This window comes from Heliangelus exortis, chromosome 3, assembly GCF_036169615.1.
Source record: "Heliangelus exortis chromosome 3, bHelExo1.hap1, whole genome shotgun sequence".
Lineage (NCBI taxonomy): Eukaryota > Metazoa > Chordata > Aves > Apodiformes > Trochilidae > Heliangelus > Heliangelus exortis.
Genome location: NC_092424.1, coordinates 70,542,062 through 70,561,586, shown reverse-complemented (window position 1 = coordinate 70,561,586; position 19,525 = coordinate 70,542,062). Strand labels below are relative to the sequence as shown.

Sequence of the window (19,525 nt, the reverse complement as noted above, 5' to 3'; positions counted from 1 at the left end):
CTGTATTACCACTGTTTCCTGGCTACAAAATAAGGGCACGGTGACATACATCCCTGATCCTAACTTCTCTAGATAGTTTTGGGGTCCAATTTAGCATACAGGGAATGAGTTTAGCAAGTGATGGTACTATAGTACCAGCAAAGGGTCAAACATAGATGGAAACTGGTGAAGTTCCCCAAAGGCTTTTCAAGGAATAGATGCAGGGAAGCAAGAATCAGCACACAACATACGTCTGCTTTCCAGTTCATATTTCCCCCTCAAGGTCTTATCCTAACTATAAAGCGATTGGATACGATTACAAGCACAGCCTCTGGTGCATCCCTGCAACAATTCAGTCATAGAGTTGGGGATGACTAAGCTGTCCCTACCACTTCTTCTGCATAGGCATAAAATGAGGACAAATCCCAAGCCTCTTCCCCAGTGCATTCCTTGAAGTCACAATGTCTGCTCAGATTACAGCTCACATTTCAGTGGGCGGGAGTATCTGACCCAAAATTGAGAAGGATCCACAGCTTACAAAACTGGAGTAGAAGGAAAATACCACCTTCAAAATCAAAGGTTGGTGCTTAAGGACCCTACATGTTATCCCATTTGTGCTAAAGGCCTCTTCTGACTCTTGCAATCTGGTATCCCTTCAGTTAGGTCATGGAGAGATAAAACAAGTAGTCAAAGGGGAAGGTTTTAATGAAAAAGATTGAACTGCTTTAAGAATTGCTAAAAAAAACCAAAACAACAAAATAAATTACAGAAGTATTACAAGTAACAGATGACTCCACAGTGTTTCTAGGGCTGAGTTTGCTCCCATGCTGACTTTAGCTGCACTCTTGTGGTTTCTTTTCAGAGCAGTTTCCCTGAGAAAATAATTGCAGTGCCTTTACTCTAGGGCCATGCATGTCCCAGATGAACTAAGTCTCTTTTAGCACATCAGCATTCATTGTCTGGGTGAATTAAGTGCTGTGCTAAATGATGGAAACTCTGCCATGCCAGCCCACATCAACAGTTGCCTCAGCTCTCCCCACCCAGTCTCTTAGCTATTTTTTTTTCTGAACAATAAGATGTGAATCTGGAGACAGAAATGTTCAATGGAGTGGAGAATGAAAGGGAAGCAACCATGGAAAAAGCATCTGCATGCACACGTGTGTCCAAAGCCATGTCAACGACGTGGACCCTCTGAGGAGGCAGGACATGGCTGGGGAGGGCATTGGGTAGAAGCAGCTTTTTCTGGTGGCTTTGACAGCCATCAAGAGCCTGATGCCACAGTGGCTACACTTGGCTCCTGGGGCAGCACTGGGAGCAAGCACAGACAGATCAGTGCTTGGGTGTGGAGTAGCAGGAGAAGGAACTGTCCCTACAGCTGAGATACCTTGCCATGGAGACATGGAGGGGATAGAGAAAGGAGCACTTGTAGCAATTGGCTCTAAGAGGCATGGCCCAGCTTCCTACTGCATCAGGCTCAGGAGCTACACAGGGAAAAGGGCTGTCAGTCTGCAGCAGCACCTGGAAAGAGCTGGCTAGCTGCAGAAAGGGAAGAGGGAAGCTTGCTGGGGAAGTTTTGCCCTATTTGCCAAACTATCTTGCCGAGCTATAACTCCATGTTGATTTGGTCAAGGATTTACATCCTCATGTGTCAGGGCATATAAGCCAGAGATTGGTGTTGGTGCAGTCTGTTTTGGAGGTACTCATTGCTCAGGTCAGGGCTGACAGCCACGGGGGGCACCAGTGCAGCTCTCACCTGATGCTCAGGGGAGCATCTGAGGCCATGTAAGTGAACCTCCAAGGTACCAGTTGGAGCTGGGTCATTATCCAGTTGAGCTATTTTCCTTTTGCCCCTCTGCACTGACAGTAGGGCAGAAATGAGCCTTCCTACTTGTTTTCTTTCTGTCATCATTTCCATGCTGCCTCCTGGGGTTGGAGTTACAGCCCATCTCTTCTTACAGCCCATGACTTCCAGGTGGTCTTCCATCCCAGAATCAGCCCAGACCTGTTTAGCTTTGGTAAGTGGGCAAACCCCAGTGTGCTCACCTCAGTGCAACTCACATAATATGAACTCCATAACTTTATGCTTACAAAAAGTCCTTTTTTTTGTAGCTGATGTGATTTTTCTATCAGATCAGCAATCCTTGATGTGTGATGAGGGCAAGTTCAGCTGGGGTAAAGAGCATATGTCACTTTCCTAAAAAATAATTTGTTGGTTTTTTTGGACAGGAGATATAAATAGCTGACTTTATTGTGCTGGTCATGCACAATGCATGTGCTGTGTTGGCACAAGGTGTGTAATGTCTAACTGTGAAGTGGTGAAGAGTTGTGTGTGTTCTCATTTTTTTTTTTATGAAACTTTGCATGCTGTGACTAATAGGGATTTTGATTCTGTCACTTGATCCCTACAAAGATGCATTCATCAAATGCGATGGCTGCCATATGAGCCAATCAACAGGGAAGGTCCTTCTCTCAAATTTGCACACTCTTTTATACTGGATCTTATCTGCAGTAGGGGAAAAATAGATGGGACTTAAAAAGCTAGCTGACTTCTCCAGGCAGAAAGCACTGAGACCCAGTGAACTTCTTTATGACCTCCCTCCCAAATAACTTACCAGTCTGTGCTATGCCATGCCATTTGAGACTGATTAGTGAGGGATGGAAATTCATTTCTGTTGATCTATGGAAGTAGAGGAGCAGGCAAAATTACTCTGAAGTGCAGAGTGAGGTTTCATACAGATATTACAGATTGTATTTTCTTTGCTTCCCTTTTTAGTGAATCTTTGAGCAAGACTTCAAGCCAAAAAGTGACAAAAAGCAGTTGTGTACTTTATGGAGTCCACTTAGTAGGTGGATACATCACAGTTCTCAGTCTAGTTCTTGTCCACAGCTCTCTTTTTTCACACAAAGCTGTTCATTCCACTGGGCACATTGCCCTAAAACCCAAATATTACTCCTTAACACAGTTACACTGGTCTCTGTGCTCTGGAACTTTGTGCTGGTCAACATATTCAATGTGCCTTCCAGTCTCTGCTTTGAGAAGCGGAGGGATATGAGCACAGTGACAAGAGGATCACAGAGGAGCCAGTGTGAAGGGGAGATTGTGGACAGACTCAGAAGGAGAATTTGACCCAGGACCAAAATTGAGTCCAATAAGTATTTCAGATTTTCAGTTTGAATCTTTAGGGGACAGCAGATCCCATCCAAGGAGACAGTCTACGTGATCAATTGACAAGGGAAGCAGAAGCAAGGCCATGGTGTATCTCCCAGGAGCACCTAGATAAACTAACGCATTGGAAGCTTGTAACCACTGTCTTGTTTTTAGTTCCATTAGTTTGATAATGAGAAGGTGACTGGGGTTTTCAAAAATGTGTTTACAAATATTTTTGTGACCTTGGCCTTCACCCCTGACAAAGCTCATCATATTTTAGGGGAGCTATCATGCAGCTTTCCGAAGGCCTCAGATCAATAAAGCTGTGTTTTCCCTGGTATTGCTCACCCAGTCAAGGCACAGCTGGGCTTCAGAGGGGGATTACCTGAGTAAGTCCTTTGGGATGCATCCCTTTTGTGTCCTAAAAATAAGAAAAGAAAAGAAAAAAAACAAAGAAAAACCACAACAAAAGCAGCCAGTACATCTGGTCAGATAACAGGAGAAACGTGGACTTGCAATTGAAGCCCAGAAGAGAAGGAGACAACTGGAAAGTTAAACTCTTTGCCTAAATCTGTGATCTGATGGATTGGTTTGGTGTATGGAAATTTCAGTGTTCCACAATGAAAATACAAGACCTTGGTAGCAATTTACCTCAGTGAGAGGTCTGTTGTGTGTCCTAAAATGCCTTTATTTGAATTCTCTTTGTCATGCTAGGCAGTGTTAGTCACCTGGCTCTGCTGTCTGTGACCTTCCTGGCACTGCAGCTGCGATGGTGGTGGCACAGACTGGTTGCAGACCCTCCCAAGAGAGGACTGGGAAGGTTTTTGGGGCCTCCAGCCTGACCTCCCTCATTGCAGCTTGGTTGTGCTGCGTTGAGCATCCATCTTTCTTTGCTATAGATTTGAGGAGAGGCCAAGAGGGGTGTCTGCAGTTTGCATGCATAGCACAAGTAGTGCTTCCAGCATTAACTCTGTTGGTGGGATGAGTATTTATGTGAGAGTGGAGCTCACTTTGGGCACTGCCCCAGTTTCTCTGTGAGAACAATGAGCCCTGTGGAGCTGCCCACCAGCCCATGCAGTGAGGTGTTTCTAGGGACCCCTGGAATGTGCAGTGCTCCCCATCCTATCCTCATCCCGGATGCTGGGGAGTACTGGTCCAAATGCTTCTTCTCCCTCTCTGACTCCACTTTCCCGCCTGTGCTGTGCAGAGAGCAGTGCATCCCAGCTCTGTAAAGCACGCCGAGATCAAGGGGTGAAGGTTTCTGTGCAACTGCAAGGTATCATTATTCACCTGTACTCTTGCAGGATGAAAGGCCCTCTATGAAAACCAGAGAATGAACTACTATTATATCGGTTTCCAGCTTTTTTATCGCAGGAATTCCTCCATCTTCCTTTCCTGCAGACTCAGAGGCTGTGTGTACCATGAGGGTGCGTGTGGCATGAGGGGCAGCTGAGGCCAAAGCAGTGGGCTTGTGTCCCTGTCCCTCTGCCCTCCCAGCCCGAGGCTGCATGCAAGTTCTGGTGGTGCCCAGCCCGCCTGTGATGGGTCTTCCACCGCTCTCCCTGACCACCTCTCCTCCTTGTCTGCTTTGCAGGAACGCTTGCTGACAGGGTACCTTGCATGGAGAAAGGGAGCAGAGCAAACCACCTCACTCCACCAAACGACACCAGCTGGTCCACTCACCGCCCCCTCTGGCTAAAAGTCCAGCAAAGAGAGCAGCTTCCTATCACCGAGCCCCTCCGAGGAAGCCTCAGTCCCACGGGTGCCTTTGACCCAGAAGACAGCACATCATGGACCCACACAGTGTGCTCAGCATTCCTGCGACCACCCCTCTTCTCCTCCAAGGGACACTTTTTCCTCTTGGTTTCTTGCTGGGGGGGATTTTTCACCCTGGTTTCAAAAACCACACGGACCAACATAGGTACTTTTCCTGCTCTGACTTCGAAGTTCAGATATTTGAAACTGGACAATTATATGATTTTTTTTTTTTTCCTTCAAAAAACTGCTGTGGTTTTGCTGCTACAATAAGAATCGTGATTTGCATTGTATGGTTTTGGACCTATTCAAGTTTTGATGGGGGAGAGGGGTAATACTGGAGTAGCAATGCTTCAGAGTCATCTCTGTCCTACCCATGATGCACTTTTAAATGAAGAGTTAGAATATTTTATTGGCTAATATACTTTCCTTGTTATTTTTACAAAGGCCACCTTTATCCTTTCTAATGCCATATTTTCAGTGTTACACTTTTATGGCTTTTAATTTTTGATTTGACAGATGTAAGAAGCAGCATGAATAGTTTATACTGTGGTTTTTCAGAGACTGAATGCCAAGAGAACTCAGTAAATGTTTATTCTTCTCAGCTTTCTCTTAAATTCCCCTAAATAGCGCCCCATTTGGGAACAGAGCAAGAGTGTTGAACTAAAGACCAAAATTCCCTCAAGGTGTAAAATAATCTGAGGGGAATATTTGCTGGGCGTCATGAAAGACTTGGATGAAATTTCAACCCTGATGGTTTTCAGTGATCCAGGAAGGCAGTGAGACAATCTCTCCATATGCATAGCCCTTTCATGATAATTAGAATGGCATGGACAAACCAATGAAAACAAGGGTAAAGTGAGAAAGATCCCCCATGATTCTGTTTCACTGTTTGCTTTCTCCTGTCATGGTTAAGAGAAATGTGCAATTTGATCCTCAATCAGTGGGTGGAGGATAACAGGGTAGAATTTACTTGTGTGCACTTGTACAGTTGTAGCCAAGAGTCCAAAAGTACACTAGAGCATGTTATACTGGCACTGAATTGGTAAGAGAGTTGTGGAGTATCCCATTCTGAGAAATAAAAAAAAAAATAAATAAAAAAAAAAAAAACCAACAAAAAAATAAAAAAAAGAGAAAATATAAGAAAAAAAAACACAAAAAACCCCACAAAAACCCCACAAAAAATCAAAAACAAAACAAAAAAATTAAAAAAAAAAAATTCAGATCACCTTGTGATTCAGTGTAACTGTTTACTAACTCGAATAAAGCAATTGTTCACTCTCGAGTGTTCAGAGTACACCTTTTCTATAAGGCTGCTGTGGGGAAGTGAGGAGCAGTCTTTCAGGAGCAGTGTCTCTGATGGTGTTGGTGGTTTTGGGAGCAGTGTCGCACAGTCAGTTGAGCCAGAGCCTTGTAGTGATGGTGCACTATGAGCACTATGTATATACTGTATTTCTATATTTTCCTTTGTACAGATTCACTTACGTAAAGCTACTGTTTTACAGGTGCTCCTTATTTATTAGAGCTGTGAAAGCTTGGAAAACACACCGGGCGAGTAAGCTCGCTTTTTAAAAAAAAAAAAAAGAAAAAAAATTACAAAAAAAAAAAAAAAGGGAGGGGGGGGAAATCGAGCAACTCCTTAATCTAGGGAGGGAGCTCAAAGACATACTGATGAAACATCTTCAAAGGAGCAAGAATCTGCAGCACCAGCAGTGTCCTCTGCCTTCCTATTGGGCTTGCAAAGCTTTTCTCTCTCCCTGACTGGTGTCAGATTTATTAAAACAAAATAAATCTCCAAGAAAAAAAAATGCACTTAAATGTGCTGTTGTTTTATTATTATTTTTTTTTTCATTTACTTTCTGTGCATGTGGTTATTCATTTCTCTACCTGCCTGGTCAACAGATCAGACAAAACTCAGTCTGAAGCCTTGGAAAAATACACGTAAGTATTCTTGGAGGCTGTATCTATGTCCCTTCCGTTTTCTCTCCTCCAACACCACCTCTCAGTTTCTCCAGTGTTTAAGGCATAGGGAGGTGGGAAGAAGCCCACAGTTAGCTCAGTGCAGCGTTAGTTTCTGATTTTAAAGATCCCTGGATGGGTGCACGGGCTTCATTCTTTCCAAGGCAATCTGTGCAAGTGCAATTTGTTCACGCTGCGCTTGGGCTGCGCACAGAGTGTGTTTTGCCTGTCCTTTTGTAAGGATGTGGGCTTTCTATGCTTGAACTCCCCGCAGAATCAAGCCTAGGGTCTCCAAAGCACTGGGTTCCTCCCAAATGGCCTCCAAATCCTACAACTGCAATGTATTTGCATGCCCTGAGCTATCTTGCTCAATTGCTTCCCAGCTCTTGGCCAGCACAGCCAGCACTGCTGATGGAGGGGTTTGAGATGTCCGGTGAGCTCTGTAACTATTTGACTGATTTCATTTAACCAGCCATGTAAGGCAAACAACAACAGCACAAGCTTGGAAGGACACGTAGAGCAGAGCTTGTCTCCCTAGTAAACAGCTTGCTGCATCTCTATTTATTCATCTGAACTTGGCTGTAAAATGAAGGCCGTGTGTATTGATTTTGCTTTTGTCAGCGATCCAGAATTGTTAGCACACATTTTCACTCTTCTGAAAAACAACAGACTCTTTAGAGAAATCTTTCTCTCTCATGAACTGCTTTTTCCAGAAATGGAATCAGCTTGTCAAAAATCATCAGGACAGCAGAGGTAGAGAAAGCTAGGCTGGAGCTGGCTTCACTCATTTCCAACAATCACAAACTTACCTTAGCTTTCCTGAAAATATGCCCACCTGACACTTTCTTAACAACTTAACCCAAAGTTCAGAAGCTGAACAACTGCTTTGGACAGTTGAATCAGTTCATTGTTCACTATTTTAAAAATATCTACAGCTGTGTATCTGGGGAGAAATCTCCAAGTACACATAAACCTTAGCAAAATGTAGACCAAATGGTACAATACATTATGCAAAAAAACCCTACTTTCATTTTGAGGCCAAATCCATCCTTTATACGATGCCAACAAAATGAGTGGAATTACACAAAGGATGTAAGAAGGTCCTTCTCAATTAATGGGAATCCAGCAAAGACTTAGAGAACGGTGCTCGCTCAGGGATGACATTATTTATGACACACTAAGACCAAATAGTCAAGCCAAGCTCTTTCCTGGAGAACTCACCATCTAGGAGACAGACAAAGAAAATCCTGATGCGCTGGGAGATACAGGGGAAGGTTCCTGCACGCAACAGCAACTGCTCCAGCTGTTGCACATGTGCAGTGTTCAGATGCAGAGATTCTCTTCATGAGTGGATAGAGACAGCTTTGCCTCGGGTCCCTGAGCAGCCAGCCCAATGTGCATCGCTTCATGCTGCCAGGGCAGAGAGGGAGTTTGCTGCAGTCCTTCTGCTGGAACTGAACCCTTGCTATCAGTGAGAATTTTGTCTTTGCAACAAGAGGGGATCTGCATGCTGCAAACACTCTTCATTAATTACCTCCTCTGTTGTCTTAGATGATTTTGAGGGCTTTATTTTTTCTCAGGAAGACTACACACATTAGCACTTGAGTGGCCAATTCTGTGAGTAAGAAGGTCCCTCAAAATAAAAACATTTCATGCTTTTTCTGTGCTAAATTATAGAAATAAATTTGCTTTGTTCAAATAAGCACTGCATGCCAAATTCGCAAGGATGCTTATCCAAGTGAGATATCCCCTTCTGAGGTCCATATTTGGACACCCAAATCAACACTCAGCCAAACACATGCATGAGGCATTTCAGTGCCATTTGGAGTGTCCATATATAGAGCTGGATGCCCTAACTTCATTGCCTTTGTTTTAAAAATAGGCCTGGAATATGTAAAGGCATCATTTAATAACAACTATGACAAACATTCTCTGCTCAAACTAAGAACAACTTTTCTAGTGCTGATACAGGTTGATTCCCCTGGAACTGCTCCACATTTAGAGAAATAACTCAGAAAATAAAAGTCCCCTTGCACTGCTTTGCCTTCCACCCAAAGGTGACTTAATATTTGGGATCTGTGAGTTAGGGAAGGTAATACTTCAATAGTATCCACATGCATGCATGCAGCATACGGAGAGAAAAATAGTCAGGAATTGACTTGAACATGCTCTATATTGAACATAATTGCTCAGTGCCTTGAAATGTGTAGAATAGCTTTACATAGGCCTGCACACGTTTTACTTTATGTGTTATTGGGCAAATAAATGCAATGCTTCCTTGAACAGCCCTAAGATACATTCCATAAAGCATAGGATGCACCAGGAAAACACACAAAGCTGTGAAAAATACAGCTGAACAGCAGCTCTTGGTTGTTTTCTTCCAGCAAAGGTGGGAGTGAGGCCCCTTGGAGGTCAATGGATGCTGGATCCAGGGTGATGCAGCACCTCTAAGGGAGACGGGGTGTAATACAGGGGTGCTCCTCAGCCTGTCACATGGGCCAGTCAAGACCTGCTGGGACCTGAACTTCTGAACTTCTGTGACAACATGAGGAACTGATGCAGCCACAAGGCCAAAAAAAAAAAAAAAAAAAAAAAAAGAGTAGCTTACGTCACTGACAGTCCCTTTTCTCAAAGATGTTCCCTGGTGTCTGAAGCATCACCATCACCTGTCTACTGGAACAGGTGACTTCCCAGGACGTTTCACCTACTCCTCTACAGAAATAGTTTTCCAAGGACAGATAAAACACACAGAGGCAGCCAGGCACACTGACTGGGACTTTTCCTTGCAAATGATGTGAGCATATGAAAGTTGTGTCCCTACAGCAAATGCTCAGGCACCTGGCTGTCTGGGAAGAAGAGGCATCTCCCTTGTGGGGCTCATTAGCATCTGGGCAGCCCACACTGCAGGTGGGATACTGCCCAAATAGGGAAAGAAAGCTTGGTTATTATTAACTGAAGACAGAGACGTGTTGCCATTCCCACCTGTCAGCAGGCCTAATGTTTCCTTGAAGGACTTTGTTGGGCCTAGAAGAAAACAGGCTTGAGGAAGAAGTAATGCTTTCTTCTTTTCCAGAAAAGCACTGTGGTTAGGAGGTTTGCCGAGGCGCTGGGAGTCTCAGCTTCTCTCCTCTTCTTCAGCTGAAGGAATCAAGCCCACAGAGGACCACACAAAACAAGGTGTTGAGAGAGGCTCTCATCCCTTCCCATGTCCCAGGCCAGGATTGATGAGATATAATCTCTTCTGGCCTGCCCACTGGGACATGAGCTATGCCAAGAAAGGCAGGAGTGGTGCTCTTCATTCCTCATGGAAGAGACATGAAGACGGCATCCACAGTGCTGGGAAGAGGAAGCACAGCCCTCGAGTTAGCACTCAAGGCTCTCTCCTGGAACAGCTACATCTGCTAGTGCTCTCAAAATGGCTTCAGAGTTGCTGCAGTAAACACTGACCCGTTACAGATCCCACCTCTGAAGCAAAGGGAGCCTTCCCTCCACTGACTGTCAGGGTCCACTTCAGCATCTTGCAGCCCTTTGGTCCTCCACACTGCCAGGGACTCCAGCAGAGCCAGGCAGGGCAGGGAGGGCAAGTGGCCAAAGAGGTCCCTGGAGGCCACAGCACCAGCAGCATCACCAGGCTGGCTTTAGAGGCGGGGAGAATTCCAGGCTGGCAGGACTGCACCAGCAGCTTGCCCCACATTTGCTGGACCTTCATGGTGCCTGCCCTCTCCTTCTACAGTACCTCGGGACACGTGGTTTTCAACTCTCAAGGGAGATTGATTGATTACCTCCCAATTGCTAGCACGGTCTTTGGCGTTGCCACGGACGTGAAAAGTAATGTTTGGGGAGGGGGTGAGGGGACACGATGGGGGACACAGGACCAGGGAGCAGCCCGCTATTTAGCTGGCACATACCTTTCTTCACACAAGCCTATCAGCAGGCATCTGGGTGCTGGAGTGTGGCTGGAAGCTGGGGAAAGACGATGATTTACAGGCAGGGTCAGGTAGAGGAGTTGACACAAAGGGGTCAGAGAGGACGGGTGCCAGCCCGCAGGCTTATTGTCGGTCGACATCCAGGGAGCGAGGCGGGAAGGGGGAGGCAGCGTGAGTCGAATTCCTTAATAATGTGAATTATAAAATCATTTCCTGTGTTAGGGGTTAGGCAAGAGAGCGAAGGACCCGGAGATCTTCCAAACAGAAAACAGCTTTTGTTAAGGCTTTTGGCCTAAGGAGTTTGGGGGGGGGGGGGTGGGGTGGGAAGGGAAAGTGCTGGCACATTTTTGGCTGGAAGCCTCAGACAACATATTTTTTATTCTAGTCTTTATTTTTCAAAATAAAATCATGGAGAGGCAGCAACAAAGAGTGGGGAAGAGAGTGAAATTAGGGGGAACAGTACTCAAGCATTTCCCCCTTCTTTCTGTCCCTGCCATTAAATACAAGGGTCTCCTTTATTATATACAGTAGCGGGATTAAGCCAGTGGCCGAGAGGCTAGGAATGCAACAAGATACTTTTATATTTATTGATTTTTTTTTTTTTTTGAGATTGTTTTCATGAAAGTTTAATTCACCTTTTTTAGCTTTTGAGTCTAACTGCTACACATTTTATCCCACTTCTTTGTGAAATGCTAAATCCATCGGTCGGTTTTAGTTTTCCTGGTGTAACTTTTCAGAAACTGTATATCTGCATAGCAACCCCACTGCAGGCAGCTTATGTCACGGTATCGCATGTCAGAAAGATGAAAAGAACTCCAAATCTGAGCTGCTCTGCAAACTTATGTCCCCCATTCTCAGACATATATCTTCTGTACTTAATATAAGTGTCAGGAAGGCAATTTCAAGGCCAGAGAGGTGCAAAGTTTTATCTCGGAGATGACAAAAAATAAAATGACACATAACCTCAGCTCAGCCTTGTGCGGACAATCAAATGAGAAACAAAGATTGCCTTTTTCCTCCTCTCCCCACTCCCCCCCGGCCCCCACCTTCACATGTCCCTGTTGTCTGCTTCCAACTGCAACTTGAGCCTGGATCCCGAGCCCAGTGTCCAGATTAGAGATTGTTGACTCAGATTTAGTGGTGAAACTTGAGCCAGTCCCTGTTGATGGCATAGCCTTGAAGGAGCAGGTTTACTTCAAGCCAAAAGAGAGATTACATGTCAGATGAGAGCCTGCCTTTTCTTTATCACAAACTTCCTGATCTCCCTCTGTTTTAATTGTGTGTGTGTGTGTGAGTGTGTGTGTCCCTGCCATGTGCCCACTTTCAGTTACTTCTATAGGGTGTCATAAATCAGGAAATTAGCAAGTGTGTAGCTGCCCTTTGCCACAGGCAGAGACAATGAGCTTGCTGTGTTTTTAACCAGTGGGTAGCACTTAACATAATCAATGGAGAGCTACATGCAGAAAGGATGAAAAATTGGGTTTTCGGTCTGACCACTTACAGGGTATTTCTCATCACCCAGGCAAGCTGCTTTTATGAGAATATGACATGCCCTGGAAGCTCACTCTCCATTTTGCAGGAGAGTCATTAAAAGAAATCATTACATGTTTTTTTTTGTTCCTTGGCACACACGCTGCTTTTCCTTGGCTTCTGATTTCATCCATCTTTCAGGCGCTTCGTGCCTTTAGTAATTTATGTGCAAGATTTTTCCAAACCTCCAAATGTTTTTCCATTTGGCAAACTGTGTCCTGAAGCCTCCACAGAATGTAACTGTAGAGTTTTCTTGTACTTGAAAACATGAGCTCTGTTAGCACAAAGATGCATCTAATACTCGTAATCCTGTACGTAAAAGCTATAAATTCATATAAGACAATCAAAGACATCATTCCTCCCTGTGAGTCTTTACCAGCCTTGTTGCTGTAACCCCTTACTTGATACACAAATGGAGAATTTCCCCATGAGCATTGTTGTTTTCTTTAACTATAGTTTTTGGAAGCTTTATGGTACCATATGGAGAACTATTTTATTCTGCTGCTGGTGGCTTTCTCAATACTGGCTATAAATTAGATAATTTTTCCTTGTGCCTGATAGCCACACGCTATCAGTCAGACACATTTGCTCGCACAGGCAAATTCAAGAGAATTCGATAAAAGCGATAAGCTTCCCACCATATTGGATTTAATGGAAAATTTTATCCACATTCTAAGACTTAACACAGTTGACTAAAAAAATAAATCGTGATTTTCACCCTCCATTAAGAGCATGGGTTTTTAGTCTGTTCTTTCACAGAAGTCTCCTCACCTTGCTCCTGTCCAGACCTGGTTCTTCTGAAAGGGACACACGCTGCTGGATACCCCAGCTGGACTTTGCGAGGGCTCTGAAGGGGACTGGGAACTTGTTTGCATTTTGTGGGCAGACTTGAGGAGGTCACCCAGCAGGATGAGCAGAAGCAAGTTAGAAGCAGTTAGGCTGCCATTAATTGCAATTGGGGCTGCTGTGGCTTTCTTCAGGAATGCAAATTCAAGGGGAGATTTATTACATGTTTTTTTATAATGCAATCCAGTGAGTGACATCCCCAAAATGTCAGAGTGTGTAACCATGAGAAAAGAAATTTTTCTTTGGCCACCCATGCTCACGGGAAATTACCACGCTTTGAGGAACAGTAACTTTGCTTGTATTTGTTTATTTTCAAAATCCCTACGTAGTTTACAAGGTTGTGCTATAAAACACTTCCATTTTTTAGAAGCCTCAACTGGCCTGCATTTGGGAACAGTCTGGCTTGTGAGAAGAAGTGGGGCCAGATCAGGCCTAATGTATTATTGACTCTGAGCTGTGGTCCATTGCTCCTTCTCTGCATATACTGCCCTGCTTGCCCTGGAAATAAATGCTCAGTGAGACTATAGAATACCAGGCAGGACAAGTCACTTTGAGAGTTCTTCACCCGAACTCCTGCATCTACACCAAATTTGCAGGGAAAGAACTATGTATGTTTCAATTAAGAGAGGCCAGGTCTGCTGTCAGCTTGTGCAACTCCATCAGTTCTTCCAGAATCAGCCTTGATCTACACTGGCACAGGAGAGAGGCAAATCAGAGCAGTGGCAGGGACTTCATTTTTGAAGACATGAGGATGAATGCTGAGATATTTGATGGTCCAGTCCTGCCTTTGTTTCCATCTATGCCAATCCAAAGGAACTAGAGGGAAGGGTCGGTGAAATTCCTCCAGCTGACACCACTGTGATGGAGAATGCTTAGCTTTTATACTATTTTATACATTCTTCAGCCTGCTGAACTCCAGTGACATTTCTCTGAGATGTACATGACACCCACTTTAATAGCAGAAGACGTCATTGTGATCAGGCCTATTAGATCAAATTGATTGCTGTTATATCACTTTAAAATAAACTATTCCCTGACTAAATCAAATTAAGGGGACTTTATCAGTGTAGGTGTGAGGCACATTTTCTTCTCATAATTTACTTCCCCTTAAGTGACTCTACATTTTTGTTTGTCTTATTGGGTTGATGAATTAATGCTCTCAATGGTCAACACACATTAAAAAATACCTAGGCATCGAGGGAGAGATTGTGTTGGAAACGCCAAGGACACTGGGAGCACAAAGCTGTGCTTTTCCTGGGCTGCTAAGTTGCAGCATTCTACCATTTCCACAGCTCTTTTTGATGTTTGTTTGTTTGTTTTTTTACCTAGTTTTTATTTTTGACTGGCCAAGCGCTTTTCCTGCTCTCTCAGACTCCTCCGCATTGCATCGTTTGCTCTTCCAGAACTGATCGACTCGTACAGCAGGTCACCACCCCTGCTGAAATCAGCCAACAAGCCAACCATAACCCCAGCAGATGTTTGCAGTTTATAGGCCAAATGAGAGCCCTGCAGACCAGCAAAATACCAGCACCACAGATGTGGAACCTGGCCACTCAACATGAGCAACACAAAGCCCCATCCTGCCCAGCCGGGCTGGGACTTCCAGAGGAGCAGAAGGTCTGAGAGACTAATTAGCCTGCAGAGACAACACGCTGGCCTATGCTCCATCATTTTGATGGGCGCAAAGTCCTTTAATGAAATGCTGCATGAGTGAAGTCAGATGAGGCCCCTCTGTAACTTCACCTCAGAGTCTGGCAATCACCTGAGTTCATGATGTCCCCAGAACATGCCAGCCAGCTCTGCCGGGCTCTGCCACTCACCTCAGCTGGGCTGGCCATGGCCAACCAGCCTCATTACCACTGCCTGAACTGCTCCTGCACTTGGAATGTAAAATAGGGAGGAAGGCTGGAGCTTTTAAGTCTGATACCATGGAGAAAACTTTTTTTTTTTTTTAATGTTATTTTATTTTACTTATTTAATTACAGATGCTTCTGGTATATGAAGAGGGAAAAAAAGACCTGCAGCTCTCAGCAGGGCACTGGAGAGACTGAGGATGATGGCACAGCCAATCTTCAGCCGGGCTCTTTTGTTCGAAGCAGGTGTTATTTTTCTGCTGAAAAAAAAGCTGCACTTTCTGCTTTCTGACCCTGGCAAAGATGGACACGGATATTCTCTGTGGTTAACGTTAGCTCCTGAAATCTCCACACCTTCCAGGACGCCCTGCGGTATCGATTGCCACAGGAACATAGGGAAGGTTTTGTTCAATAAAAAACTAGAGAAAAAAAAATTGCAGCGTTTTGAACACACACCTGGCAGAGAGACCTCCAACCCGAGTCCGCGTAGCCGCGGATACAACGCGGGTTTGCTCATGTACCCTTTTTGATGCTGAACGACTTAGGAAGAAATTGAGCCTTTTAGTTTCGCGGTGCTGGGACTCAGGTGGACGGCAGCATCAGCGACGCTTCTCTAGGACCTCCCGCAGGACCCGTAACATCCCGACAGTGCTGAACCCACACCCCAGAGCGGGCCGGACGAGTGCCCACCCTGCCTGCCCGCCGCCCCTCACCACCCGCCCTTCCCGCCCGCAGCCCGCCCCGGCCGCGCTGCAGTGCCACCTGGTGGCGGCATCGCCGGCTGCGGGCGGGAGTCCTGCCCCGGGGAGGACAAGGGGAAGGTGGCGGAATGAATGGGACATCCCGCCCGGCCAGCCACAGCCCCACTCCTCAGACAGCCGAGAGAAAGCGGTCACCGCTGCCGCCTGTCGCTGCTCGCCGCCCGGGGCGGAGATGCGGACTGGCAGCCACAAGGTGTCAGCCGCGGGCCGGGCAGGTGGCCGCCGCCGGCCACCCCTGACGAAGGCTCCGAGGGGTTCGAAGCTGGACCCCCCCCTCATGGGCACTCCTGACGATGGTTGCCGCGGCGGGGTGCGGGGGCTGCCGGCTGCCCTCGGGAGACAGGTCCTGGGCGCCTCTGAATGCCACCCAGGTCCCCGGAGCGGGTGGGGGGCTCGCAGCTGCGTCGCGACCCCGCGGGGCCCGGGGCGAGGAGAAAATGGCCGCCCCGGAGCTGCGGCATGGCTGGGGTCGGGGCCGGGCAGGGGCTCGGAGCCTTCTGCCCCCCACCCTGCCGAGCCGCTTCTCCACGTCCTGGGCCCGGCAGGTATCACGAGCTCCGGGTTCGGTGCTCATCCGTCAAAGTTGCCGAAGAACCTCCTGGTATCAGCGGCGTTGAGGCTCCCTCCTTTTCGCCAAGAGTGCAGGTTGCAAAGGAGCTGAGCACTTTCAGCAGGTATTAGGGACTCGCCATGGGCTGAGTGTGTGTGACTCAGGGGCAGAAACGCCACTGGAAATCTCTGGGACCAGTGCTGCCATGTTTTGAAAATGACAGCACAGAACTGCCTGGCCAGGTGAGCTTGTTCAGTGTAGTTACACCAAATTTTGTGAGGCTGCGGGGTTTTACCTCTGCTGCAGGCAGGTGAGTGTCTTGCAGGGCTGCTCTGAAGCCACACCTGATCTCCAAATGAATGACCTCACCTTGCCATGAGGTCCACCTCTCATTCATACAGGCAATTCTGCAGGCTTCTGTTCTCCAGGCTGTATTTCCCTGCTGGGAAGCCAGCACACACGATCTGGCAGCTCCAACAAACCTGGAATCAGTGTGCTGATGGAATTCACTAACATGATCCAACAGTTCTTTGTGAAAACTGAGTGGCTCTGTTGTAGACCAGTATGCATCATATTTAAAATAAGTCCCCTTTTATTGGTAGGAGACAGGAAACAACAGAGTGATTCACTTATTCCTGAAGTATGTGCTTCACTCATGGAAATAAATTAGGAAGGGTTTTTGGGTTTTTTTTTTTTCAGTTCTGCTGTTTGTGTAGTTATTTATGATGTCTAGTGAGGAGCCAAGTCCCAGTCCTCACTCCCTAGGTAAAGAGCAGGAAACTGATTTCTCGACTATTCTTCATTATGAACTCTAGAGTTCATTGTAGATTGACGTTTACCTCTGCTGTGAGTAAACCTGTGGCAGCCCCTTTGGGGGACTACAAATGACTAAACGATGCCTCAGAAAACTCTTTGTCTGCACCTAGAAATTGAGACCCTGGAAAGGAAAGCACAGCACATTTTAAAGGAAGTGGTCCCAATCCACTTTGGATTTTATCTGACCCAGAGCGTCCTTTGCATTTGATGATTTCCTGGATTATATCTGTTAATTCCACAGAACGTCAAGATGATCTCTCCATGGTTCTCCTTTTGTCTTCTTGTTGTAGAGCAGAGGATAAAGGCTGCTTCTCCTGGGTATGGTCTGTTACTGCTAGAGAGCTGAGATGGTGTTTTTGGCAGAGGAGGCCTCACTGCAGATTTCCAGGAGTCCATTTGAGTCTGGATCGCACTTCTATGTAGCTGCTTTTATAGTCTGTTCTTTGAAGTATTTATGCACAAAGAAAGTCTCACAGAAGTTTCCTTTTCTCAAGTGAAAATGCATATGCAGAGTTCCTACATATTCTTTTCCATAGAAAGAAAAACAAAAGCAAAGAAGATATATAACTATGTCTTCTTGTAGCATGGCCTGAGTCAGGTGGGGTATGCAAGACATCACAGACTTAAAGAGAGAAACAAATAGAACAAATGTCACTTTGGGATCAGAATTAACCTAAAATGGACATAGAAAACATATTGAAAGATAACAATAAACTCAAATTTAGTATTTCTTAATATCCAGACAGTTATAATGTCAAATATGACAGTTATTTCCACAGCTCTAATAAAATCACAAAGGGAGCATAGGTCTTACATACTTCTTTAGGACTTTATTTTTTTTAAATGCTGTGAAGTTTCTGTATCTTTCTCTGTACTCCTGCTTTAAATGTCTATGACGTGAAATCAAGTTTACTGCAGCCAATTAATTTTCCTGTTAATTCACTTCACTAAGGTTAATTAAATACCAACAACCACTATCTTAGAGAGGTAAAAAAAAAAATTAATTCATGAAATGGGATTCCTAATAGAACAGATGGAACACTTCTCTACACCTTTTTTATCTAGGTATTCCTTCCAAAAAATAAAGGAAAGATTTAGGGTGATGCTGTTAAGCTGTTTCTTTTAAACACTTTTCTAGATCTCACCATGATCTCCTGTCCTGCCTGTGTCCTTGAGAGTTCTGTTTGCTTTGTGGCTTTCTCTGCCTTTTTCAGACTTAAGCGGAGAAATCTATCTGATCTTGTTCTGGGGGCTACACTGGGGAAAACAATGTGGGTAGGTACCTAAAGCCTCTTTATGAGCGTTTCTGGAACAGGCTCTGTCCCATGTAGAAGAAACCCTTCCTCAGCAGCTGTGAATAGCTTCAGAGTGCTGGAAGAGATCAGAGCTAATGAATTGCCTGTTAATGCCCCATCCATGCTTATGACAGTTAGTAAAGACACTGGTGACAAGGTAATTTTTATTAGGATGAATGATGTGTCAGAATACTAATAGGGCACTAAAAGGAGTGGTTTCCAGGGGAGTCACGTCATTGCTCAAGTCAAAGAGGGGATTGTTCCCTCCAGACCCTTCTTCAGAGCTTCCAAGGACTGTCACCTATAACGATCCAAATCCCACAGCCTCTTTGGAATGACTGATTAATTGAGAAAGTGCATCAGGGCAAAAAGGGTCAGTCCTTCAACTGAGCTTCCCAATCCAGTTGGAGGATTCAGCTGGTTAATGGTTAATTATTTGTGTTGCCTGAATAGCCCCTGCAAGTGACAAAGCCCCTCAGGGTCACAGGCACTCTGAAGAGTAGGAAAAAGCAATCCTAGCTCGAAAGAGCTGGTTGGCACAGTGATGAGATGAAAGGTACCCTCCCCATATAGACTGGCAAGGGAACAGTAGGAAATAGTATGTCTGTGTTGCTGTTGAGCTAGAGCTGCATGCCTGAGCATAACAGAAACCAGTGGATGCATGAACAGGCTTCTGTGCTAAGGGAGAGGTAGAAGGAAATGAGTTTGGTTTTAAAGAGCAAAGGGTCCAACCAGGATAGAAGCACAGAATAATGGTACAGGAGGGTATGGGTAAAATATTGCCACTTACCCCTTACAATGCAGGAAGAAATAAAATCAGTGCAAGGATATTTAGCACTGTAAATTAACCTAAGGATGCTATTACCACAGGTCTTTGGAGCCAGAGGAGCTTTTACAAGGATGACACGTGTTTACAGAGGGGAGTATGTGAGCTCTGTTTTCCATAGCACAAGCCAGCTGTTAGCTGATAGTGATTGGCAAAACATCTGGAAGTATTCATGGTCCTTGCATCTTCTGATGTTCCCCTTAGTTGCCAGTCAGAGAGATGTTACTGTGGACTTGGAGACTATAGGTGATTCCACCATGTGTAAGCAAACCATTTTCACA

At 45.4% G+C, this 19,525-nt stretch overlaps 1 protein-coding gene across 3 annotated transcripts in view; it reads left to right on the top strand.

Annotated features, from left to right (window-relative positions):
* Positions 1–6,690, top strand: part of SOBP (sine oculis binding protein homolog) — a 120,159-nt gene extending 113,469 nt beyond the window's left edge. For all 3 annotated transcript variants that reach the window (XM_071741223.1, XM_071741221.1, XM_071741222.1), the window contains one exon: positions 4,722–6,690. The gene's annotated coding sequence lies outside the window, so the exon portion shown is untranslated. The remainder of the gene's footprint in view (positions 1–4,721) is intronic.
* The last annotated feature ends 12,835 nt before the right edge of the window (positions 6,691–19,525 follow it).